The sequence below is a fragment of the Rhinolophus ferrumequinum genome, chromosome 9, assembly GCF_004115265.2.
Source record: "Rhinolophus ferrumequinum isolate MPI-CBG mRhiFer1 chromosome 9, mRhiFer1_v1.p, whole genome shotgun sequence".
Lineage (NCBI taxonomy): Eukaryota > Metazoa > Chordata > Mammalia > Chiroptera > Rhinolophidae > Rhinolophus > Rhinolophus ferrumequinum.
In genome coordinates this window covers 50626392-50634751 of record NC_046292.1, presented here as the reverse complement: position 1 = coordinate 50634751, position 8360 = coordinate 50626392, and the positions used below count along the sequence as shown (strand labels likewise).

At 37.6% G+C, this 8360-nt stretch overlaps 1 pseudogene; it reads left to right on the top strand.

Moving 5' to 3' along the window:
- Positions 1-206: 206 nt before the first annotated feature.
- On the top strand, positions 207-7527 carry LOC117027091 (40S ribosomal protein S12-like; annotated as a pseudogene).
- Positions 7528-8360: the final 833 nt, after the last annotated feature.

The following is an 8360-nucleotide window of genomic DNA, read 5'->3' as shown; positions in this document are numbered from 1 at the left end:
CCCCGGACAGAAAACGGGCTCTCAGGACCCAGCACTTCTCTTGCAGTAGGAAGAGAAATCCTCCTTCTCTTCCTCCCATGGCTCTCCATGTTTCATGTTGTCCACGTTCCAGGAGGGATGTGAAGCCCTTGTACTCATTTATAAGATAGGGAAACAGATGGGGCTGGCTTAATTTGTGAAGACAACTAGTTATCTTATAAGTACAGATGGAGTAAGTAGCACAATTATTACCAGAGAATGAGGCTGCCAGATGGTTTGGTTAAAAAAAAAAAAAAAAACCAAGGCTGGATGCCAGAATCATAGCAACGACCAGCCTGCTCCCAGGATACAGAAAACCATGCAGATTGAAATCACACTGCTACTTGTCTATAAGTCTTCTCCTCCACAGACATAGTCCTTTGTGGCTGCATAGGGAACAGGAGGAAGACTGGGGTCACCAGGGGGGTCAGAATGGCGTATTGGCAGGCTTTCCAAAGGTGAAAGAGAAAAAAGGGAAAGGATTGCTTGTCCACAGTACAGGTGGTCTAAGAAATCAGCTTTTTTAAGAATTAAGAACTAAACTTTAAAAGGACGCACTGGTGCAAGATAAAGTATTTTCCTTGTTTTGTTTTCTTTGCTTCCCAAGTCCAGTGTTTGCATTCAGAACTCTTCCTTTCTTGGCAGTTGCCCTAAGAAGATGGCCTCTTACTGGCTGCCTCTTTCCTCAGGCTCAGCACTGGTGGCTGAATCGCTGGTACCTCTGGGTTAAGTTCACTCAAAGTACCCAGTTAGTTTAGCAGAGTAAAAAATCATTAAAGAAGGGAAAGTCAGTCTGCGCAAACTACAGATAGTTGATTAAACAATCTAAGGCCTGTAGCTGATTTTATCTTTTCTAGAGAGAGCAGGCTTCTTCATCCTGCACCAGCTTTTCTGGGGTTCACATTTATTAATGGTGAGGATGGAGAGAGGTGTCCAAACACCAATAGAACCCTGCAAGTTAATAATTCGCTCTATTTTTTCCTCTATATTGTAGGTACCGCTGCTTTCTTCAGCATTTGTCTCAAAGGGTTTGCTATATTCATTGTAGAGTCTGAAAGAATATTGCTGCCCTATGGGCAGATGGCGCGCAAACCAGATCTTGTTCCTTTGAGATTGCAATCTAGAGGGTCTAATAGTATGTATGCCTGGGCTGGGACGTGCTACAGATAGCATAGAATGATTGCCCAAGAGGTTTTATACGTCTCGGAGCACTTCACTCTTTTCTTTGGTTTTCAATCTTATGCTCAGAATAAGTGTTTTAAAAATTACTCATTGAACAACAATGACCCTCTCCCAAAACTCTAGTTTAGTTATTCATTCAACAAATGCCTATGACATCTCCTTGTGACAAGGACCCCTGCCATGATGGAAACATACAGCCCTTGCAATATTGATGCTAAAGGGAGAGAGACTTGGATTTGAATCCTATCCCCTACCACTTACTGGACAATAACAGAGTTATTTTACATCTCTAGTCTTAAGTTTCCTCAGTTATAAAATGAGAATAATACAGTATTTACTTGATGGAGCTGTCATTACAAATTTCAAGGCCATGATGCAGCATAAATATGGTTAACAAAGTGCCTAGCAATATAATTCACTCAGTCAGCAAACAAAGGATCTTTTCCTCACGCTTGTATAAACATTCCATTGTTATTCTGATCTTCATCCTTTCTCATTCCATCATGATCCTTTCAAAGGGTCTATCTAGACCAGTAATTTAAAAAGTTGTCTGTAGGTCATTATTAGACAAAGAGAATACAGTAGACCAGTATTTGCAAGGGAGGAGGCATAATTTGAAAATCCAAGGGAACAATTTTAGTGGTATTTCCAGAAAATATATATTGAAACAGCTACTATATCTTTATAAATTCATTTTTCTGTATTTCTCCTTCATGTTTTTATACTTGTTGGAGTAATATATTGACTTTTATAAGAATACATATATTGTTATCTAAATTTCACTTAAGGATACGAAAGAGAGCATTAAATATATTTGTTGTAAAAATCATGCACTGGGCCTGGTATAAATGAAAACAACTGAACCATATGTTTCATAACCAAGTCCTTTTTGTTATTCCTGCTTTGATATCTGTACCCACATTTTCTTATGTCCTTAGTACATTTCAATCTTGTTATCCATAAATTAGTATGCTTAGAAAAATTGCCTTAATCCTTCCCAACATTCAAATTTTGCCTGGCATTCTTTGTGGAGTCTTAAGGCTGTCTCACCCTGCCTCATACCTGTGCAAATTACGATCACAGCACAAAACACTAGGCTCCATCCTCCCCAGGACTCTACTCCAGGATATTGTGCTCTTCTCCCTTGGTCCATCTTCCTTCTGCTAGCCACATGCCCCAGTTTTTCCATATTGTACTCTCCAAAATAGTAACAAATCACTTCTGCTCTCTGTGTTTCTTAATAAGCCACTCCTCTCACCCACTTCATTGCCTCCTCTCTTCCATGAAGAGTGGTTTCCTTTCCTTGCACCATCCAGCCCGTCAGTATTACGGCATTATCCGAGCTCCTCAGTGCTAAGCTCACCCCCTCACAACTCCATTTTTCTTTGAAACAGATGCTGTCCCAATAGATAACCATTGCTCCTCATTATTGCTCTCACCTCACTATCCCCTGGCATACTCTCCCTCATGCTTTGTGTAGCTGAATAATTATCTTCCTTATCCCCATTATTTTTTCCACCATCGATGGCTTTCTAAATAGTGTCCATGAGGAGAAAACAGATATAGGACAAATAAAAACAGTCAACTGAAATATCTAAAAGGATTTTTATAAATTTATAGAAGTGAAGAAAGCCTTAAATGCTATAATTTTTCTAGCGGGTTTCTTGAGAAAGAAAAATGTTACCGAATTCTAAAAGCTCCCTTTAAATATGAAGAGCCATAGCCTGGTTAACTTAGCGTATTTGAGTATCGGGTTTATACCAAAAACCAGAGCTTATGCTTAAATAAAATAATGAAATGGTGATGTTTTATGACAAACGTATGCTTAAATTCTATGAAGGAAAATAATAGGCATTATAGAATAATAGCCTCCTCTAATCTAGATCGAAGGGATAGGAAAAGCTTCTTAGGAAAAATGAGATGGGAAAGACACTAGAGAGACTTGGAAAAATTATTCTAAGCAAAAAATATTTACAAAGGCTCTAAGTTATAAAGTTAGATGGACACTGGAGAGTGATCATGGAGAGGGATATGAGATTTAAGAGATGAGTGGGAATTTATTCATTTACTCAACAAATACTTGTCTATACACCATGCATTGTTCCACATATTGAGGATACAGTACTGAACAAAACAGATAAAAATCCCTGCTTGAATAGAGCTTACATTTTAGTGGGAAGAGAGAACCAATATATAAAATAAATTATAAATTATATAGGATATAATACTAAGGAAAGAAAGGAATCAGAGAAGGGAGAAAGGAAACTCGGGTTGCAGTTTTAAATAGGGTGGTTAGGGGATACCGCATTGGGAAAGAGCACTTTAAACAATGACCTAAAGGAGGTGGGGGTGTTAGTAACAGGCGAATCTTGGAAAATCTGTTCCAGGCAGGAAAAACAATAAGAACAGAGACTATGAGTTAGGAGAAGATCCTGTGAGCTCAAGGAAGCAAAGAAATGCGTAGGTGTGGCTAAAAACAATGTACAAGGGGAGAGAGACGGGGATAAGTTAGGGAAGTCACTGAAGCTAGATGGTGCAAAGGTTTGTAGGCCATTTTAAGGATTTTGTTTTTCTTTTCCTCTGAGTGAAATGGAAAGCCTTTGGAGGAAAGCAGAGAAGTGTTGTGATCTGACTTACATTAAAAAAGAAAATCACTCTGGGTCTGTGTTGAGAATGGATTGTAGGAAGAATCAGGGAGACCAGTTAAAAAGCTAGTGTAATAATGCAGGTAAGAAATTGATGGTAGCTTGTACCTGGGTGGTAGTAAAAGGGATGGTTAAAAACTACACAGATTTTGACATGTGAGTTCCTGACAGGTTAGATGTGGGTTATGAGGGAATGAGAGAAGTTAATGATTACTTCAAGGTTGATTTGTTTCTTCTCCCTAAGTAACTGGAAGAACAGGGTTGCCATTTGAAGAATAGAATTGCAATTCACTGAGTTGGAGAAGACTTAGTTAGAAGAGATTTAAGGAGGAAGGTCAATATTGGCCTTGTTGGGTTTGATATAACTAGCAAATATCCTTTGGAGGTGTGGTGATAACAGTTAGGCGGAGGGTCTGGAGTTGAGGTGAGAGGACCAGGCTAGAGCTTTACATTTGGGAATTCTCAGCAGATAGATAACATATAAGAAGTGATATTCGGTGAGATCCTCAAGTGAATGCACAAACATAAGAGGGACTGAACCTTGGGACGCTCCAAGGAGAGACCAGGAGAGGAAACTGAGCAAAAGTAGTTATATAGGTAGAAGAAATGCAAAGTGTGTTGCACCAGAAACAAAGTGGAGAAAATGTTTCAAGGCAGAAAGAATGAACAACTGTTCAGTTGCTTCCAACTCATCAAGTAAGATGAAGACTGACAATCAATGGTTGTATTCAACAACATGGAGATGACGTTTGACCTTAAGAGAGCAATTTTGTTAATGGTAGGTATAAAAAAATGAATGAAGTGAGTTTTGGAGAGCATGAGGGGAGAATTGCTGAGAGTTTAGAGAACTCTTTAGGAAGTACATATTCAGAGACCTGAAACAGGAGATTATAGCTGACGAGAAAAACACAGATAAAAATAATAACATTAATTTCATTAAATAGAATGAACCAGTTAAAGGAGATAAACTGATGGTGCCAGAGACACAGGAGAGAATTGACAAGGCAATGCCCTTAAACAGAAGGTGTGGATAGGCCGCAGGTGGAGGTGTCAACCTCTGGTTGGAGCACAGACCATTTATGCAGAGGAAAATGAGATGGTTGAGCACATGGTTGAGGATACTGCAACTGTGAAAGTGGGAGCTTGGGGAAGAGCACAGATACTATATTAGCTAGAAAATGTATCCGTTTCTTCAGAGCAGAACAACTATGAATTCACCCCTCACATTGCCAAACCCTCCACATCATAGGATCTCAACCAAGTATTCATTAAGAAGAATAAAATGGTACACTTTTTATACATACTACACAAACACACACACATTTTATTTGTGTGTACACAGTTACTCTCATCCTTCCCACAGCTTCAGGAAAGAAGAATGTGTCAAACTGCCCTATGAGCATTAAATGTCAAGCTCAAGTTTAACGCAAACCCTAAAAAAATTAGTGGCATAACCTTCTCTGTGGGTACTTATTTTTAACAGTTAAGCTCATCTCTCATATCAAGTCATTTTTACTTTGTGAAATGAACTTTGCTAAGCGGACTCAGTACCTTATCACATATAATGATACTTCTACATTCTCTTAAGGTGATTAAAACTGAATCTAAAGATTTATTTGTTTGATTGTTTAGCATGGTCTCTTGTCATTTGAAAATTGATTGGATAGTTTTTTTTAATTTCTTGACCAACCAAGCAGGCAAATTAAATTAAAAACACTGACTTACTCTATTTGGGGTAAAAATCTAATTTTCCAAATGAATAGGTTGACTTCTATTTCTGGCACTTTGGCAACTATATACTCTTATCGACCCCCTCCCCAACACACACACACACAGTAAGCAACTAAAAATGATGGATAAAAGATATCTTGAAATGTTTGCTATATCCATTAGCTAGCAAGTAAGAAATACTCAGAAATCACCAAAAAAGAAATAAAAACAGCTAAGCTAAGCTAGGGAACTTGAGATTTGTTTTTCATGAACATAGAGAATAGAAGACAAAGCTTGGGGCCAATTCACAATGTTGAGTATAATAGAAGACCACCAAATATAAACCAGTGATCCCCATGTAAGCGGTGGGTTCTAGGGGAAGGAAAACTAAAAATTATCCTTCTTGGCCAGTACCTCTCCCAGCATTTGAAAGAAAAATCATTTTTCATGAACTTTGGCACTGAGTAGAAAGGGGATAAAAATCTCCCTTCATAAATTGAAGCCTCAAGCTAGTCTTTACAGGCTGAGATCACCCTATGGATGGACGGAAAGCCTCAACCTGAGAATTTAATTATGAATGGCCTCATATTTGAAATATCTCCAAGTGCCTGAAATAAGCAAACACAAATCTGCTCTAGAGAAATGCACCTCTATTACAGATCTCAAAGAAGCACCAGGGGTGAAGTTCAAAAAAAACAAAAAATATGATCATAGTGTAAAATAATCTAACTTGACAAAAAATAAGACACCCTGGGGAAGAGCCAGTAGAAACAAAAAACAATAAAATGAGATCTGAAAAAATTCTCAATTTGAACTATCAAATATAGACTATAGAGTATGTATCTATTAATATCATAAAAATAATATAAGAAATTCCAAATATGAAAAAAAAGTAAGAGAGTAAGTCAGTATGGGGGACTAAATATGCTGAAGGGCTCTCCCACCACAAAATGAGACCCTACATAAAATATAAGTTTCATGAATTCCAGATTTAGAGAAAGTAAGGAAAATTCCCAAGCAAAAACACAATGAAAATGATGTGAGGTAAAGCAATTTGCATGAGCACTAACTATATACAAAATGCAGAGTGCTCATGAGGGCAACTCCCATTTATGGGAAGACAGAATTTTGAGACAGTAGCAAGTTGATGGAGCTCAACCTGAGTCATGAGGGCTACGGACAATGTAAAGCAGCAAAAAAGTTCAAGGACAGAAGGCCCCTGTTGTTGAAGAAAGCAAACATTAAACCTCTGAATGAAGTAAAAATGAATTTTAGCTCCCATATCCATCACAGATTAAGATCAGCTAAGAATGGACTCAAAATCCGAAAACACCAAATACATATGAAGACAACATTAAGAGATTGCTAATAAAATAGCAATCATCAACTTTGGATCTTAGATGCATAACATTTAACAACTATGTATGAACTACTTAGAAATAAAGGATGGGATGAAAACAATGAGTAAGCAATAAGAGATCATTCCAAATAATTAGGTAGATTTAAAAAATAATAACTAGCTCTCCCTGCCACTGCCCACAGTCCCAGGGAAGTGGATGCTTGGGTGCATTCAAGATTCCCGCTCTGTTGGTAACCCACCTCTGTAGCTCAGGAAGGCATTGCTGCTGGAGGCATAATGCACATTAATCCTGCTTTTCCACGATGGCCTAGCACATGGGATTCCGGAAGCTGCCAAAGACTTAGGCAAGTGTCAATCCCATCTTTGCGTGTTTGCATCCAACTGTGATGAGCCAATGTGTGTCAAATTGGTGGGGGTCCTTTGTGCTGAACGCCAAATCATCCTAATTAAGGTTGATGACAAGAAGCTAGGGGAAGGGGTAGGCTCTGCAAACTTGACAGAGAGGGAAAATCCAGTGAAGTGGTGGGTTGCAGTTGTGTGGTGGTTAAGGACTCTGGCAAAGGATCTCAGGCCAAGGATGTCATCAAGGAGTACTTCAAATGCAAGAAGTGAACAAATAAACGTGGATTTTGTTACAAAAACTAAAACAATAACTAGAACTTTCAGAAAAGAAAAATATATAGTTGTTAAAAAAAAGTCCCTATTATTTTTATTAAGATGATCTTTTAGAGCAGTTTTAGATTCAAAGCAGTATTGAGGAAAAGGCACAGAGCTTCACATATGCATAGTTTCCCAAGTTGTTAACATTTGTGAATGTAATGGATAGGGCTGAAGAGTATATTATCTACAGTTGAAGAGAAAATTAAAAATCAACAGAACTGAAGGAATTGCCCAGGATTCAACATTGAGAGACAGGAGATGAAAAATGTTAAAGAGAGAATAAGAGATATGAAAGACAGAATGAAAAAGTCTAATATGAAGCTAACTGAAGTCACAGAAGGAAATAATAGAGAAAATAGAGAAGACACAATATATGGAGAGACAATGGCTTAGAATTTCCTAAAACGAAAAAAAAAAAAAGGCATGAATTCATGTTACAGGAAGCATGATGTATGCCATACAGAATAAAGAGAACTCCAGACCTAGAAACACTATACTGAAATTGCATAAAACCAAAAACAAAGAGAAAAATATTAAAAGCAGTGAAAAAGATAGTTCACCAAGAAAGGAAAAACAATTAGGCTGATACCATGCTTAACAGCAAAAATGGAAATTAAAGATAGCAAAATAAAATGCTCAAAGAGGAAACAGCTATCAAGCTCCACTTTTCAGAAAATCATTATTTTTCAAAAATGAGGGCAAAATAAATCCAGCAGTCAATGAAAAAAACAAAGTGTTTTTAACTAACATTCATGTGCTAAAATAATTCTAAAGGATGTATTTTA